General features: G+C 37.2%; 1 long non-coding RNA gene across 2 annotated transcripts in view; it reads left to right on the forward strand.

Moving 5' to 3' along the window:
- The window catches only part of LOC140326746 (uncharacterized), a 298797-nt gene that overhangs the window by 26115 nt on the left and 254197 nt on the right, over positions 1–18485 (forward strand). The window lies entirely within an intron of this gene.

The following is an 18485-nucleotide window of genomic DNA, read 5'->3' on the forward strand; positions in this document are numbered from 1 at the left end:
TTAATTTGCTCAGGTCCCACAGAATCTGTGGCAGTAATTATACTATGTACTACTACTGTTATTGTACTACTACTATTGTACTATGTACTACTATTATGTACTTTAAATTACTTGAACAACCTCACCAGTATATTGGCTATTTAGAAAAATGTACAAATATTTCCATGTATGCTACGATTTCTGCAAAATCTTTAAACAACTGAAACACTATGCAGTAAAAAGAAAAACATAAAATCTTTGGATCTAAATTAACCTATACCTTTTGATTTGAAAATAAGCATAACATTTTAAAATATTGAATAAGAGTGCCAAACATGCTGAAGAAGTTTAGAAGAAATCATTTGCTAGAAGATTTGTTTGCTGCTTAGAACACAACAATGCTCTGAACCCTGAAAACAGAAAAAGAGGTTAAAGACATTATTTGCATTTAAAGATTAGGCTTTCAGTACAGTGAGTGCAGGTTTTAAAGAAACAAAAGTCTATGCTACTTGATTTTACAATGTTTTTGTATTTAGCCAATCCAAGTTTTTTTTTACTCAGGTAATTAATAATTACTAGGAATAGGCAGGCAATTTTTAGAGAGAATTTTCACCTTTACAAGTGGTAATATTTTTATTAAAATCATGCAAAGTTTTGCCATGTAGTGAATTTACATTGTCAGTTTTGCAAGTTGATTGCAAACCCCCTAAACATGGTATTCCTAAATCCTAATTTCCAGCCCTGAAATGTTTTTAAAGCTGCTAGGGATTTTTTATTATTTGCAAAACCAACAAACATTGCATTGCCATTTAAATTGTTGGGATAGGTGGAACAAAGGGGCCAGTGGTAACAAAGCATTTAGTTCTTTTGTCAATCAAAGTAATTAAAAATCAAAGTAAACGCATAAATGGGAAAATCGTTTCTAAAACTAGGAAGGTTAATATATATCAGATATTAGTTAATTTGCATCCCAAATCTTCCATCAACAACAAGTGTCTGTCCCAAATCAATGGGCCAAATTTCTCTAAATGTGACCCCTCCATTCATTCAACTTGAAAAAACATATTGTATTATTGTACTGATGGTACTAGTACAGATCACTGCCACCAGCTGTCACATGTAAAGGGCTGGTTCTTTTTTGGTGAACAATTAAAATGAATTCACACCAAGGGAGGACTATAAAACTTTTGGCAAAATTACCAGGGAGTTCCTGCAGGCTAAAGAAAGTGCATCCCAAAAATGGTAACCTAAAGTCAAAGTTATTGGTGGCTATAGTGAAAGGTAATTGTTGTCCTAAATAATGGATTATTTTAACACAACTTAACACAACTCTAAATAATAAACTATGCCTTTGCACTTTTCTGCATTGAGTCATAAAACTTTCTAGTGCCACAAAGAAAGTCGATGGTAGCAGACTTTTCTTTGTCATGGGCTGGGATCCATGGTCTGAGCAGGTAGTGGACAGGTGATTGGGGGCTGAATATAGAAGTATTTCCAGTCAGGGCCACCAGCCCAATGAATATTATGTGTACTAGCCTAGTGGGAGAATCCCACTGCACTCAGCCCAGTCCTACCCATTTATACAAATGATAAATGACAATAGGTTAAAATATTTTAAAATATTAACATTATAATTTTATGCAGTTTTTTTATACATATCATTTTCCCCTGCAGGGTAGCTCAAATGCCTCATTGATTTGATCCAGGTTCAGGCTCACCAAATAGTTAACATTGATTTTTTTCTCCATATAATCATCCACAAGTTTTGGGATTTCATCACCCTTGAAGCCTGAAAATTAAATGTGTATCTTTGTTATATTCAGATTTTTCTTCTAGAAATGTATGTTTTGACTGTTAATTTCTAAAGCGCTGACTAGCAAATACAAGTATTAGCAACACAAATACAGAAAATCCTATCTTTTAAAAATGTAGTAAAATATAGAGCATTTAGAGAATAATTTCTAGTTATATAGTCTTCAGAGACTTGTGACTGTGTTTTGAACTGCAGAGATGTGTGGCATTATTTTCCAACTCTTCTCACCATTACTTAGTCACCTTCTCTGTGTGTTTGCCACCAGTGCAATCCAAGAGATTACCTGTCATTTGTTTTGCCCATCCTAGATGTTTTTCAACATCACTAACGTGTATGAAGACAGTAATGTAAGCAGTTCTTCACTTGTAGCAGTTCTTCACTGATTACTGATTTAAGAGACATGATCTTACATACATCATACCAACGCTCTCTGCACACCAGTGTATGCTGTGTCATCTTTTTGACACCTGGAAACATTACACTTTGTTTCATGTTACACACTTCTGACCACAACACTGCATATAGTATATATGTTACATACTGCTGAAGACCATACACCAGGGGTCGGCAAACTTTTATGGCCACTAGGTTTATGGCTAGTGAGATGCCAACACCTCCCAACCCAAAGACAGCACAGGTAGAACCTGGAGTTACCTGGGGGATAAACATAATACAGAATGTTATTTAACAGTAAAACTAATTTTAAACCCAACCAATTTAGTTTCACTATTTTTAATGGTGCTCCAGAAATTTTAGGTAAAAAAGAAATACTCTCCTTCTCTGTTATGAAGTTCCCAGAAGACACACCAGTATCAGCAGGCCCTTGACCAAGCTGAATGATGTTCAGAAATTTTTATTTCCTTTGGGGGGGGGGATCATTGCCATGGCAGGCTACACTCAGCATACAGTGACACAATAAACACTACTGTATGCCAGAGGAGTGAAGAGTAAGAGGACTCACAATTTTCTATACATCTATAAAAAGATGGAAAAAACCTGTAGGTTTTGGGGGATTTGTCTCTGTAGAGGACTTAGGGGTTTCGATTGGGCTTTTTTAGTATTTCTGTTCAGACTGGGATAAGGTTTACCTGATATTTAGTTTGGCTCACTTTACAACATTTGTGGTCCAGTATATTGGACCAGTATAAATATGCTAACCCTGTACAATGATAGGAGTGAACTTCTGCAAATAAGGAAGATGAAGTCATTGTCAGGAGTTCTGTGTTCTCTTTCAGGGGCAATAAATTTAGGGGCAATGTTTAGCATATGTATACTCCTGGACCTATCTTTAGCTGTACTATAATAAAACGTATAGCTAAAGGTAGGTCCAGTTTACTAGATCTATTACTTACCACCACGGGGAACACAGGGAATCCCTTACATCACCCTGGTAGGAGTGTGCTGTTAGGGACCTGCGCAGACCACACCCACACTAACCCTGAGTACCTCCTGAATGGTCAGCTTCCACACATTTTCACCTCGACAAACCCGGCCCTTTTTGCAAAAAGTTTGGGCACCCATGCTCTATGCAATACCGGAGAAAATACTGGATTGTATCCATATTTCCTGTACATAGCAGTATGACTTTTTGCACTAAAATGGTTGTCTTTTTGCTTTGTACATTGCAAGTGCATATTCACTCATGCCTTTTCTTTTTGTACTTTCCTTCAAATTTCCAAAAAAGATATATGAAAAAAATAAAATCTCCTTTCTATGGTAAGAATTGGCTGACCACAGTTCTTATATTTTACCTATGTATTTAGCCTGACCTCTATTCCCAGTACAAATCAATTCCATGGAGCTGCATTATAGTAAGTAATAAATAAAATCCAAATTAACTGCAGACCAACTGTAAACACATACATTGCATTCAGTTGCTCTTTTCTATATTAAAATAAATTTTGATCTCACTTGGCCATGTGTTTATTATTCAGGAAAATTGTTGGCAAACCAAACATGTGCTTGGTTTGTGTGTGATCTTGGACTAAATCTCCAAGACTTAATCAATCACTCCATGCATTAGTGGACCTGTCCTGAGACTGCTCAAGAAACTATAAATCTGTTTAGTTTTACACTATAAACTGACTTTATAGTATAAAAAGCCATAGATTAGGGACAGTTTCAATTACAGTACAAAAATGTGAGACACGATTATCAATTGTTTAAATGATACGGTAATAAAGTATCTTTCACATATGCTGGTATAACCACATGTTACAGAGATCCTATAAAATAATATCTTATAGAAACACCAGGCACAACTAGTGCAAGAAACAGAATTTTTTTACTCATTTTTTATCACAGAAGTTGCTAGTTTGACTTGTGCAAACTCTGCAAGATCCACATTGGGGAATGGAAAGGGGAATCACTTTGTCACCTGTGAACACAAAGGAGAATTTTATATGAGGGGCATTTTATATGAATAGTAAAAATTAGATCAAAACATGACATAAAGTAACTGCAATATACTATCCACTAATGCATTATGTTTGTACATATATATCTAATTATAATATATACAAGAACAGGGAAACTAAAAAGAGCTTATGCTGTGAATCAGAATGTAGGGTTTATATCTGTATTACTGTTGTATCTTGATTTGCTGTTTGCTTTTTCCTACATGTGACTGACATTTACAGTTGCTAGTTTTGCAAAATAAACATTTAGGATCAGTTTATTATATCAAAAGTATATGCTAGATAGTAGAAGTTAAGAAAAAACTACATTTTACAAATAAAATGTAATGCAGAATGCAATGGTTTTGCAGGGCATTATGGAAATCTGAGTAGTCCCCACGTTACATAAAATATAGGGACTGTAGGTTTGTTCCTAAGTTCAATTTGTATGCAAGTCAGAACAGGTACATTATTTTAAGGCAGGGTGGTGTCAGTTACTGTATAAAATCCTTACTGTGAGTTAATCACAAAGCAAGAAACAAAGCAAAAAAAACAAAAACTTTTATGGAGCATAGACATTTAGTAACTTCTGGAGCAAGCTGTGCTTTGATATGCAAAAAGAAACAACTGCAGAGTTTGTCTTGGTCATTAAAGAGTTACAAGATGTTGCTCAACTGTGTTTAGCAAAACATTTCTTCTGCAAGTCATGCAAATTGCCCCCTCTCCCTAACAAGCCTCTGTCCTGCACAGGAGCAAGCAGGAAAGCCCCATTCGTATCCAGGAGTCGTCCGTCCATATGTCCTTAACTTGGGGACTACCTGTGGTTTGACCTGGGAAAGAAGAGAAATGAGCAGAGAGAAAGGGCAAAGCCATACAGGAATTGCTGTTCATAAATGCTAGAACCCTAAATCTTCCCCTATGGACACAGGAAGTTAGTTTGATATGCCTAGGTAGAAAGAGCATATATAGAAAAAAAGTAAAGGCAATAAGACAATAAAGCAGTACAGTAAAAATGATGTTTATGTTTTTTTTATGTTCCCTTCAAATCCCGCCACTGTTCTTGTCCCACTTACCTTTCTGACCTGGTAGAAAAATACTTCCCTAGCTGCTCTCTTCACTCCTCCAGTCAACTAATATTGACTACCTCACTCATAACCTCATTACACGCATGGCTCCAAGACTTTTCTAGAGCTGCCCCAACTATCTGGAATGGAATTCCTCATCCTATTTGGCTTTCTCCTCCTTTCTGTTCATTTAAAAGAGCACTTAAAACCCATTTTGATTTTAAACTTGCTTACCCATCTTCTTCTGTCTCTTAAACCCTCAGTACTCACCCACCATTTATATGTGGCCCCTCCTATTGTATGCTGCTTCCCCACCTCTTAGACTGTAAGCTCTTCGAAGCAGGGTCCTCTCCTCCTGTGTCACTGTCCGTCTGTCATTTGCAACCCCTATTTATGTACAGCACTTATTTAAACCCTATTTAACCCTTATTTATTTTAAAGTGCATAATATATTAGCACTATATAAATACTGTATATTTATAATAACATAAATGATAATAATAAGTAACAGATTCAACAAAATGCTTCTAATTGTATATTTTGAATATATCAAAAAGAAACAGATAAGAGAAGTTCATTGTTAGATAAACAAATGCTTATACCTCTCCCATATGTTAAAATGTATCTGGCATTTTTCCACTCCTTTTTATTGCCTTTACATTTAAAACTGTTCACTCCAAAGAGAATTTTTCATAGAAGAATAATAGAGGCTGTCATTGCTCCCCTATGTGTTGAAGATTGATATCTCCAAACAAAGTAAGAGATTAGGAATTTTTCAGTTACAGCATGCATGTTCCAGGTACGTAACTCAAACATGCTAGACAAAATTAGGCATCCAGCATTTTCAGTAAGGCAGAAATCCCCATATGTTTCCCATGAAAGACACTTTAACCAACCAGTCAGATTCTGAGGTGATGGAACTATAGGCCAGTTAAAAAAATACCCTAAATCATCCTGATATTAAGATATAATATATATATATACTATCTATAAATGACACCTTTGCATCTATTTGTGACATTATTAATTTTATAAGGTCATTTTTGACTGGTAGACGATTACTAAAAAAGCTCCAAAAATAAATATATAAAAACTCCCAACTATTTTCTGTTAAAATATTAACATACAACACACACAGTATAGCAATGTAAACATATATATATTGTGCTCTATACTGTAGATTCTGAAAACAATTTTACATTTTACAAAAAAACAAAAGGGGGCTTTATAAGCTCACCTGGCTTTACACTAGTCACTTCAGCCCAACACTTTCAACATTCCCAACTGCTTCATGTTCCAAAATCACTGAGAAATTGGAATGGAATATTGTTTTCTTTTTTTTTTCCAATTCAAATTTTCAATAAAGGTTTTTACTATTTTAAACAGTACAATAACAGTAACAATAAAACAGTACAATAAAATAAAATAGTAAAACAGATACAAAAGAAAACATGTATGTTAAACAAAATGTAAGAAAAAAAAAAAGGTAACAACCAAAAGAGGTTCACAGTCGGAAGCATTGTATTTAAAATAATTAATTTGAGGTTTGCTTTAAAGTAAGAATATATATTTAAGCAATATAGGGTGGGTTATAGGACTTCATTCAACCACATTAGAAATAGTGGACCATATGAGCAATTGATTATAAAACTTTTTAGAAGTTGAATTACTATATGCAAAGGTTTTTTTTTATAACAGTACTGTTGGTACTTCTAGAACTGAAAGGGAAATGTTTTGGTTCCATTTACTCGCTATTGTTAAGCTGCGTACACACTTCCAATTTTTGTCGTTGGAAAGTTTCTTTCACGATCCTTTCCAACGACAAGGGAGTGCACGATGCATGAACGGTGCTGTACATACAGCACCATTCATGCTCTATGGAGAGGGGAGGGGGAGAGCGACGGAGTGGCACCCTGCTGCGCGCTCTCCCCTTCTCTTTCATTACGATCGGCTGTCGTCCATCGTCCGTGGATCCGGCAGGTCGGTCGTCCGGACGATGGACGACACCGACTGTACACACGCCAGATTTTCGCCCGATAATTGGCCGATGCCGATTATCGGGCGATAAAAATCTGACGTGTGTACGTAGCTTTAGTCTTGCAGTGATTAAAGTATGAGAAACTACTACCCTGTGGGAGTTAAGGAAATTATCAATTCCTGTATCGTGAGTTCAGGGAAGATATTGAAGGTGCTACTGATAATTTTCTGTAACAAATTGGAGTTTTCTAGCCAAAATGAGTGAATTTTGGTGCATTCCCAGAACATATTCATATACGTACCAATGTCCCCGCACCCTCGCCAACATAATGGAGAGTAGTTAGGTGTAAATTTTGCCAATATTTAAGGGGTTCTGTGCCATCTTAAAATCATTTTTTGGTAACAGTCCCAGTGGGATAAGTACTTAGTAAAGGAGAATATAGAAATAATGGCAGCATTCCATTAAGGTAAAGTTATTGTACACTGCAGGTCTTTCTCCCATATAGAAAGGATTGAGAGTCTCTGCCATTTGTCTTTGGTTTGTAAAAGGTTATAATAAAGGGAGAAACCCTGTTTATGGGATATAGTACCTTGACAACGATGCCAGAATTTGGATGGTACCTTAATGGTAGGGAACAAAGAGGATTTTAACAAATGTTGGATTTGCTGTAATTTATATTTGTCCACTAAAGAAGAAAAGGTAGGGAGGTTATGCATATAATTATAGCCTTTATTCGCCCATGATAATATATTCAAATTGTTAATTAGATATTCGTATGATCCAATAGGGGTTTGAAAAGGAAGTGAGTCCTTTAAGGAATCGGATAACTTGTTTAATTTTTTCCATGCTATTACCATAGCTTCTGTTGAATATAGATATGGGATTTTAATTTTAGATGTAAGAGAAGTTGCTTTTAAAAAAGCCAAGTAATCATCTCCATTTAATATGGAAGTTTCTATATTTAGCCATCTTTTTTCGATGTTAAGAAAAAGGCATTTCTCCAGCTGCTCTAATAGAGAACCAAGGTAATAATCTTGGATCAACGGGAGTCCCACACCCCCTATCTTTCTCTGATGTATAAGAAAATGACTAGCCCTATTCTAGGCTTTTTGTAATTCCAAATAAAGGAATTCAATGAGTTTTAAAGAGTTATTAAAAATTGTGTAGGGAGAACAATAGGTAAGGTTCTAAATAAATATAACATTTTAGGTAAAAGAGACATTTTGAAAGCAGATATTCTGCTTATCAAAGAGAGTTCAATAGTATTTTGTTCTCTATTCAGGAGTAATATTATTAGAGGCACTATTTGAACTTGAATCAGCATTTTTGTCTTCCACTTTATGTATATCCCAAAGTTTCAGCTGATTGCTACCCGCCCGGGGCGTCTCATCATGGAGAGATCCATTCTTTGTGATCAATAGCTTGACAGAGAAGCCCCATTTATATGGGATTTGATGGTTCCTAAGTGCTTGTGTGATAAACCAGCGAACATGGAAATATGAGCAAATGGATCGGGTAAGGTATTATTTCTCCTGGAATATACCATAAGCTGTTCTTTAATGTGGTAGAAGTGGATACACGCCAGAACATCCCTACGAAATCTTATCTGGAAGATAGGATGGTTTGGGAATTCTGTGCACTCTGTCAATATTAAGCTCATAAGAAGCAGCGTTGGGAATTATTAAAGTGATACAAGTTTTGCAGGTATGCTGTCAACTCTGTTGCTGAGATGTTTTCAGCAGTGCCTCTGAACTTATTGTTCCTGCGAGATCTATCTTCCAGATCAGTAAGTTTCAGTTGAACTTGTTGCATGTTTTCAAAAGCTTCATTATGGGATTCAACTAAATAGTTGTGAGCAGAGGCATATTCACCCATCTTGTTTTCAATATGATCAGCTCTGTCCCCAATACCATGTAACTCCCCTTTAAGCTGTTGAAACAAGTCAAGTGAAAAAAGTCACTATGAAGAGAGCTTCGCAGGGACACTAGCATTTGCTTAAGGGTAGTATCTGATATAGGCTGATCAGATGTAGGGAAGAAATCTATTGGGTATAAGGAAGACTATCCTATTGTATCAGCAAATTTATTAGAGATTTTCCTACCTTGTAAATCATCATTGGAGGAAAGTTTCTGCTTTGATGTTACAGGGCTGGTGCCTGTTGAAGAAGATTGGGAGGTTTCATCCAGTATTGTTTCCTTCCAAGGAGACTGCATAGCTTTGTTGGAATCAGAAAGGATTGTAGATGAAGCTGCGTGTGCACGTGAGGTCAGCCTTCTGGTGCCATCTTGATCACGCTGGTGCTCAGAGGAAGAAAAAAATCTTTAGGTTTCCTCTGCAGTTTAGTGTTTCTCCTTTTCCCCATCTCTGCCTTGGGTGCAGGAGAAGCTGAGAGGGAGAAAATCGTTGTTGTGTTTGCCTCCTGCTTGTCGGTATAGTCCCTGAAGGATGATGTCTCTCTGCAGCCCTAGCAGAAGACATCCATCCCAGTTAGCTTCTGGCCACTGGACAGAATATTGTTTTCAATGTACTGTTGTCTGATCCACAAACACCAGAAGCAAGAATCTGGGAAAAAAGGCGAGCAGAAAAATAATGGAACTATATTAGATATAATGGCTTTTTAAGGCTGTAATGAACCTTCCAGCAGTGGAAAGGTGCCATATTCTAAATTCAAGTAAAAGAACAGAAATAGATATCTATTCTTACACAGATCTGCCCTCAAGGGTGTAGCCTAACACCAAGCAAGAGCACAGTCACATAGGAGAAAGGATAGCCGGTCATGTGTTTCTTTGCATCTGGAAGTACCAAATATGTCCCTTTACTATCTAGGTAAATGGCATATCAACAGAATTGAAGTAAAAAAATGTACAAGCAGCTGCTGGGGCCCTGCATGGGTGAAGGCAAGAGTTCACTTATATTTACATACCATACCACAAATAACCCCTAACAAATAATTAACATCAAATGTATACATTTTCTTTTCAGAAATTAGGATAGATGGTTTGCAAAGTAGCAAAATAATCAGCTTTGGTAATGGCATGCATTTTTCTGGTGGCTATGCTACCTGTTGTGATCAATGATTGTTTGAATGAACACATATTCAGGGCTCATTCTGATGTTAGAGATCACATATTAACATGCATGATCCTGTGCTGTGGCATACCTTGCAATAAGCAGTGCTTGCATTTAAAAGGGCTGCTGACTCATTAAAATACAGAAAAAACAAGAATTCACTATTTTTCAGCAAAATACATCATAACATAGTAATGAAGGTGTCTTCTAGGTAATGGATTGGTATAAGGGTTACTGTGTAATGGACACAAATTTAAAGTTCAGACTTTTTGGTATGTAAGAGAGAATAACCATTAAATTCTCAGTGGAAAGTAAGTATAACTTTGGGGTTAATTAGTCATGGTTTTCACCCGATAATAAAACAACTTGCACCCAAGGGATTTCAACTGTTCCTATTCATTTCAATAATAACCAATAATAATAGGCTTTTGGGTGTTTGAGGACTTGTTGACTTGGTAATTGGCAGCAGTTCCTTCAAAAAACATCCACAGATTAGCTTAAGGCTGCTGGTGTGAATCTGGCATGTGTACAGCGCCAGTCGTCCATCGTCCGAACGACCGTCCTGGCGGATCCACGGACGATGGACGACTAACAATCCTAATGCAAGGGAAGGGGGAGAGCGCGCAGCCGGATGCCACTCCGTCGTCCTTTCCAACAACTATTATTGCATGTGTGTATGCGGCCTAAGTCTTGTTTTATCTTTCTAGTTTTATCTTCTAGTTCAATGTAGTTATGTAAAGGTTCTCCTATAGAATACAGCCTACTTTAAACTGGTTACCAAATTCACTGTACCACTGGGTTTTCAATTGCAGAGAACCTAATTAAAGCTCAGTTTAGCTTCCATTGGTATTATTGTTGCCTAAGTGCATTCACACTGCACAAACAGTAAAGGGTATTCACATGTCTTTTTGTTTGTCTAGATCTGAATCAACAATGATCACATCCTTGTGTGTGTGTGTGTGTGTGTGTGTGTGGGGGGGGGGGGTTGTACTTCAAGAGCACCACTTCCAATGTTCATCATTATTCATTATTTTACTAGCAGAAAAAATTTTAAAGACTGCAGCGGAGCAGTACATACTTTTTTTTTTAATATGAAAGAAGAAATGCATTTTTGGATGCACTTTTTTTAGCTGATCCCTGACCTCCTATGTTGGGGCATCCATTTCCAAGGTGGTTGTTTTATGTCTAATATTATTGTTGTTATTATTCTCTACTAGAGAAGATTAATGAGATGTAAAAATTAAATGCCAATACCATGCAAACTGCACTGACTTGAAAATCGGCCAGTCAAACTGTAGCTACAGAGTCTGACTGGTCCATTTTCAAGTCAGTACAATCTGCATGCCATTTGAATATTAAAGCAACATTTTTGAATGACATTGACCAGTGTTTCTGAACCCTATCATTCCTCCAGAGGTTGCTAGCGGTTCTTTGGGAAAGAAACAATTTGTGCCTCTCAGGTACCTTTGACTGACACCAATGATATTTTGGCTATCTGTAAGGGTGACATTCTTCCCAATGTCCAGCAATGTACTCTGGAGAGCAATATTCCCACTCATGTAATGTGGGCTGTGGATATAATATTTATAGCAGGGGTTCTCTAAAGACCTGAAAGACCCTATGTTAGAAAGGCTGCCATAGATAACCTCTAGCCTCCACAGGTCTTTGTATAGGTTTCAGGTTTGCATAGTTAAAAGGGTATAAAATGGACATATTTTAAAAACTCAGTGAGTTGTTGTACCGCAGATTGGTTATTATCCACAAGTCTTGCAGTAAAGTGAATATTCTGCAATCAACTGGATCTGTTATCTATCATCAGTTTCAGTATGTATTTGGCTACAGTGGAATTGAGAAAAATTATATAAATAATTGGCAGGCACATTTTGTTCTTTCTGAAAATGCCTGGAGCCAGTAAGGAACCGGTTACATACCAATGTTCACAACTTTGTTTTTTTTAACTATTTTTATTTTATAATATTACTATTGTTTTATTTTAACTATTTGGGTCATTATAAATGTTGTCTTGATTTCATTTATTTTACTGAACACAGTTATGCAATTTACATTTACAGGCAACAGCTGCTCTACATTTAAATCCTGGGAAAAAGAGCATATAATATTAAATTGTTATACAGTTATACATGGGAATATGGGAATAAAATTAAATTAACATCCCGATTACTGTGAATATCTAAAATCCCTAAAGCAGAACAAGATATAAATGTAACAGAAACAGTATTTACATAGCACCGACATATTACGAAGCACTTTACAAAGCCCATAGTCAAGTCACTAGCTGTCCATCAAAGGGGCCCACAATCAAATGTCCCTACCATAGTCATTAGAGATGGGCGAATCGAAGCTGACGAAGTGGAATTCGATCTGAATTTCAGGAAAAATTTGATTTGCAACGAATCCGAAATTCCTCGCAAATGAGGACATGTGAGGACATGTGGCAAGGAACTTTGTGAAGGCGGGATGACCCATAATGCTATGCATGCAGCCAATCAGCAGCCAGCCAGCCCTGTGATGTCACAGCCCTATAAATAGCCTCAGCCATCTTGGATGAAGACATTTTACAGCGTTCTCAGTGCAGGGAGAGATGTGTGTAGGCACTAGGGAGAGTGATAGGAAAAACCTAATAGGATACTGATACTCAAATACGTCACTAAATGCTTTCACCACAAATAACTGCAGAAGTGAACTGAGAATATATTTTTCTTTTAGAACTGAAATAGGCCACTAAACGCTTTCACCACAAATAACTGCAACAGTGAAGTGCGTATATGCTTTCACCACAAATAACTGCAACAGTGAAGTGCGTATATATTTTTCTTTTTGTACTGAAATAGGCCACTAAACGCTTTCACCACAAATAACTGCAACATAACTGCAACAGTGAAGTGAGTGATGCTGTTTTTTGTGGGTTATTGTTCTGATGGATCAGGGGAAGGGCAAAATAATCAGTGACGTCAACACAAACTTAGTGCTGACACCCTCTCTACTCTGCCGGTGTGGGCTCTACTTGTATAAGCGGTAACAGAACAGATTCTGTAGACATCTTTGTGGAATCAGCTGACAAGGGCGTAAAATGAGTGCGCGTCTTCTCCCTATGCAGACTCCCTATGCGTGTTACTGCAGGGCACAGTGTTCTACACCAGTATCAAGGCTCTCTGCAGCCTAGAAATAGCTGTTTTTTAACACGATTCGCCGAGAAAAAATTTGGATCGAAGCAAATCTGTTCGAAAAATTTGGCAAACCAGCCGAATTTTTGAGAAATTCGCTCATGTCTAATAGTCATGTATTTTTAATACAGTCTAAGGCCAATTTACCTAACTGCATGTTTTTGGACTGTGGGAGGAAAGCACAGCACCCCCACACAAACAAGGGGAGAACCTGAAATCTCCTAAGGACCTAATGCTTCAAAGGCAAGAGGGCTAACCACTGAGCCACCATGCTGTCACCTTCAATACAAAGATTTTTCTGCAGTAATTATTTTCTGTAACTAGGTACTGTAGAAGGGGCTGTTCATTTTTCCTGCAGTGAATCAAAGGGTCTGAGTGGTGTCATTCAAGGTGTGTCAAATTGTTTTATATGCTTGATCACTTACACACATATTGCCAATTTTCCTAAATAATTCCATATTGTCACCGATTCCCTGATCAATGAATATGCAAATCCAACCAATGTTGTACCACTGACTTAGCCCTCTGAAAGTCTGAAAGAATCTGACAGATGAAAAGTAGCCCAAGTGCACATTCTAGATGAAAAATCCTTGCTCTAAAGTAAAACTGAAAAAGTGAAAAATAAGTTGCAGAAACAATAACAGACTACAATGCAAGTGTAATAATTTTCAGTCAGCATTGAACTGTATGCAGCCTGAGCATTAAAAGAGTAAGTTCCATTATTCCAGTCATACGTTGTAACTGTAGTTCTGCATGAAAATGATAGAAGTGGCACAGCAGTAATTTAAATCTTGAGTATCAGGCAGTACCAGGAGCAGGAAAACAATGGGTTAAATCGTCCCAACTGTATTTCTATGATTGTAATACATAGCTGGGAGGACTTACAGTCAGGATTAGGCTGAGGAACTAACATAGTGTGATTGAACATGCACAGAGTATCTCCATTCCTTTCCTTACACATGGCAGGATCCACATGAATCTCTGTTACTACCTCACATCATCATTTTTAATACATGCAATACATAGACATTATTCCTGTACACCAGGGGTCAGCAAACTCCGGCCTTTAGGCCAGACACGGCCTAGCCTATGGTTCATTCCCGCCTAATGCTCCCTTGGCCAATCTGGCCTAATGCCAGGGGGCATTAGGAACTACCAGAGTCGGAGCCGCTGGAACTCCAGAGCCGCTGGAGCTCCGGCGCTGCCTCTTTGCTGTGGCTCCCCTATTTACTGCGCCAGGCCTGATACTTCCTTTTCCGCGGTAAATAGAGAATGCTCCCTGAAGGTAAATCCCTCCCCTCCGCAATCCATATGGAGGAGAGGTATTTCACTTCAGGGTGTGTTCCCTGGTGGTGGGTGGAGCCAATAGGGCAGGACTCAAAGTCTAGTCTAGTGTGCTCCCGCCCACCCCTGAAATGGCCTAGTGGCCATAAAAGTTTGCCGACCCCTGCTGTACACCCATCATGTGACACAAAGCCTAGGCAATGATCACATGGTGCCTCACTACCAGGGGCATTGTGTTTGTTTCAATCCATTAGAGACTGCATAGTGTAATATTTAGTGTCAGACAAACCTGTGATGTGAGAGGATAAACAACACACAGCCTGCATAGATAGATAGAAATTAGTCTTTTCAACCCTAAAGTGTGTGTTGAGGGGTTTGTTTTTGTTAGTTATGGATGAAGTAGTAAAGCAGGGGTGCCCAAAATATTGATCACGATCTACTAGTCGATCGCAAAGGCAACTCGACCATAAACAAAATATTCTACACATTTAAAATGTTATGAATATGGTACTCAATAGGAATGTATTGAAAAAAATAATACAGAAATCAACCTATAAAAAAATCTGCAATGATATTTAGAGCAAAAGACTTAGCAGAAAAGAATTATATACAGATTATAAGGACTTCATATGTCCTGCAGTGCTCATGTTGGCAGATTTAGGAACACGTCTTTCTCCTTGGATTTCAGTTCTCTGTGCAGGAACAAATGTGACTTCATGCCACTTCCTAATACATTGCCTCAGCCTTAGGAAGGCTGGGATTTTGACAGTTGCCAAAACAGCTTTGGCTCTGGGTTTTCTGGTTAAAACTTACCTTGTGGCAAAAATAGGTCTCAAATGGGTCTCATAGCAGATAATATTTTTTGAGGGAAAATGAACACCAGCAAATGAAACAGCTTTGTGCTGCCCAAATGTGGACTCAAATTTTTGATTCACAAATGATGTAAACTGAAGCTAACTATACATGTGGTGGGTGGTAGGACGAACAAGAATGACTAAAATTACTTTGTGTCACCAAAAGTTGGAATCAAATCTTCTGTTCATAGATGTACAATTGGTTTCTACTTTGTGAGACTAAGTTCAGACTAGCAGCATTTTCAAGTGGTACCCCTGCAATCAACTGCTGAGCACATGGTATGCATGAAGTGTAAGTTCTTCATTCAAATAAACAAAATACTTGTACCTATGCTGCTTTACAGACCAACATCTGAATGTACGGATCTTTTGAAACTGCACCTTTGGGGGAGACATGAACATTTCTTACCTGGAACAGAAAATCTTTGGAATGTAGTCTTTTATTGTTAATATTGTTAATTTTCAAGGTAGAATCTTAACACATGTTACAATTCTCATTGCACTCATTTTCACTTCACCAACTGAGACCACAATGTACAGTAGTTTACAGTTTAGAACAGACAAGCAAAATCAGAAAAGCCAAGCTGACACAGACCGTTTTCCCAATGTTCAAACACCATGTTTACATGCCCCTGGTTAAAACTTTCTATTCATTCCAATGTCCCAGCACACATGAGAACATTGTGTTTTAGAGGTCCAAATAGAACATTATTTGATGACTCTAAAATGCTTCTAAATTCCTGTGTGTGAATTATTTCTTTCATATAGTAGAAAAATGTATGAACATTGAGGAACTTTTAGAGGCAATTTCATTTTTTTCTTTATATTCTCATTTGAAAAAAGGAAGATTGATAATAAAAATGGTTCATGAACACATACAACATAAACCATTGCAAAAGCACAGAAAATTATCTTCCTGAAATGCTGATGGAGGGTATCTAGGCAAGCAACATGTTTCAAGGTAACCATTGCTTTGTCTAATGAGGGGGTAGAGGAACTAGCAGACAGATGCACGCATTATCAATATAAAAAAGTAGAGATTATAAAAAAACACAAAAGAGGAATTACATAAACAATTGATAAATGTGTAAAATTGTTTGTATATTGCATAAAAATAGGAGACTGACCATAATCCATGCAAACAGATGTAGTTTAAAATATATTAAAAAGGTACAGCTACTGGGAAAAAACATACACTAAAACAACACAGCCACATGAGGAGACATTTTCAACTGAATAGACATACATATTGGTGTAATATTTGTATTAACACATATTGCTCTATTTAAAAAAAAAAAATCAGTCATTCCCCTAAACATTCCCTAGTGGTAATCTTCTAGGTGTGTGTGTTTCAATGGCAGGTTTTGATTCCCACCAGGTAATGTTTGAGGGAACAAACATAATTAATTCCCTGTTTTATGAGTAGAGTCAATGATTATAAAAATTAAATAGTAACCAATCTATTTAAACCAACCAATCAATAACAGTAAAAAAGAGCTTAAAGAAAAAGCCTTCTTTGTTACTGAGTATCGGACAATCGGTGGTTATTCGTTCGTTTCCAAAGATAATTATTGCATGTGTGTACATAGCCTTTAATGAGACTGTTAATAGCCTGGCTGCTAATAGATCACATTTCTACAATTTCTTCTTATGTGGACATATGGCTTCTGTTGTAATACAGGAATGGTGGAAGTTGTATTCTGTCATTTATTGATTTTCTTTGGGTTACATAGGTATATCTGATTGATCCTCCCACTGTCTAAAATTTGAAAGAAGAAAAAGTTGTAATGTAGCGCACAAGCACATTTGGCACATAATAATCTATTACCTTCACAACTCTGTATAATGTTTATATGTACTTGATAACTTCAATTTCTAGTCCAGTTTTGGGTTTATTTGTGCTTAAATGGAGCAGATCCAGAATAAAATTTATACAATGTTGCAGCTTGGGAAAATTAGAAGACATGGTTGCACATTTTTTTTTTTTTTATGTGACATTTTCCCACAGCCCCCAACCTTTTCCTGTCCAGAATTCCCTAGAGCCAAAACCATGTTTAGGGGCTTAGCAGTTAACCTGTAAGGTCAGCAAGTAAAATTTTTGATACGGTGAAAATGAGCTTTATCTGCATGAAAATGTGCTCACCTAACATCTCAAAATCACCAGCCCATTCATAGTCTTGATCTTATTGCTTGGTCTAGATTAAAGTTTTAGAACAGGCAGGTCAAACTGGTGTTTTCTGAGCTGCATGCAACACTTTTGTTTTATCTCTGTAGCCATCATTAATTTATGGATTTCAAAAATATTGTGCCTGATTTTTAAAGGTCTCCAAAGCTGGACGTGATATACTTTCATCAGTGAAGCTGGGTGATCCAGAAAACTCAAAATGGATCTGGTCCAGGATTTAAAACCTATTTGCTAGCAAATAAAGTCCTTTTTTGGGTTGCTGGATCACCCAGCCTCACTAATGAGAGTGTATCATTTCCAGCCTCGGTGCCGCTTTGAGTAGACATAATGACCTCCTCAGTGGACGATATTCTTGAACGTTGTGTCCTTTCAGATTGGCTCACTGTTATAGAAGTATTTAAGGCATAGCTGCCTTAGAAGATTAGTAGGGGGATCATGGTTTCTGGTTATTTGTACATCCCTGGGCTCATGTAATCCTACACTTCACACATACCAAGTAACTTTAGGGAATGTGTCCCTGCCTTTGCAATTTGGGTTTATTACATTTTTTGTAATATATGCTCAGTAATGTTGAAATGGAAGACAAGACAACTCATTTTAACTGTGGCCATCCTTTCTTCTCATAAAGCTGCCATACTTTATACACTATTACTCTATAGCCAGCATGTTTCCTTTATC

This window comes from Pyxicephalus adspersus, chromosome 3 (assembly GCF_032062135.1).
Source record: "Pyxicephalus adspersus chromosome 3, UCB_Pads_2.0, whole genome shotgun sequence".
In the NCBI taxonomy this organism is placed as follows: Eukaryota; Metazoa; Chordata; class Amphibia; order Anura; family Pyxicephalidae; genus Pyxicephalus; species Pyxicephalus adspersus.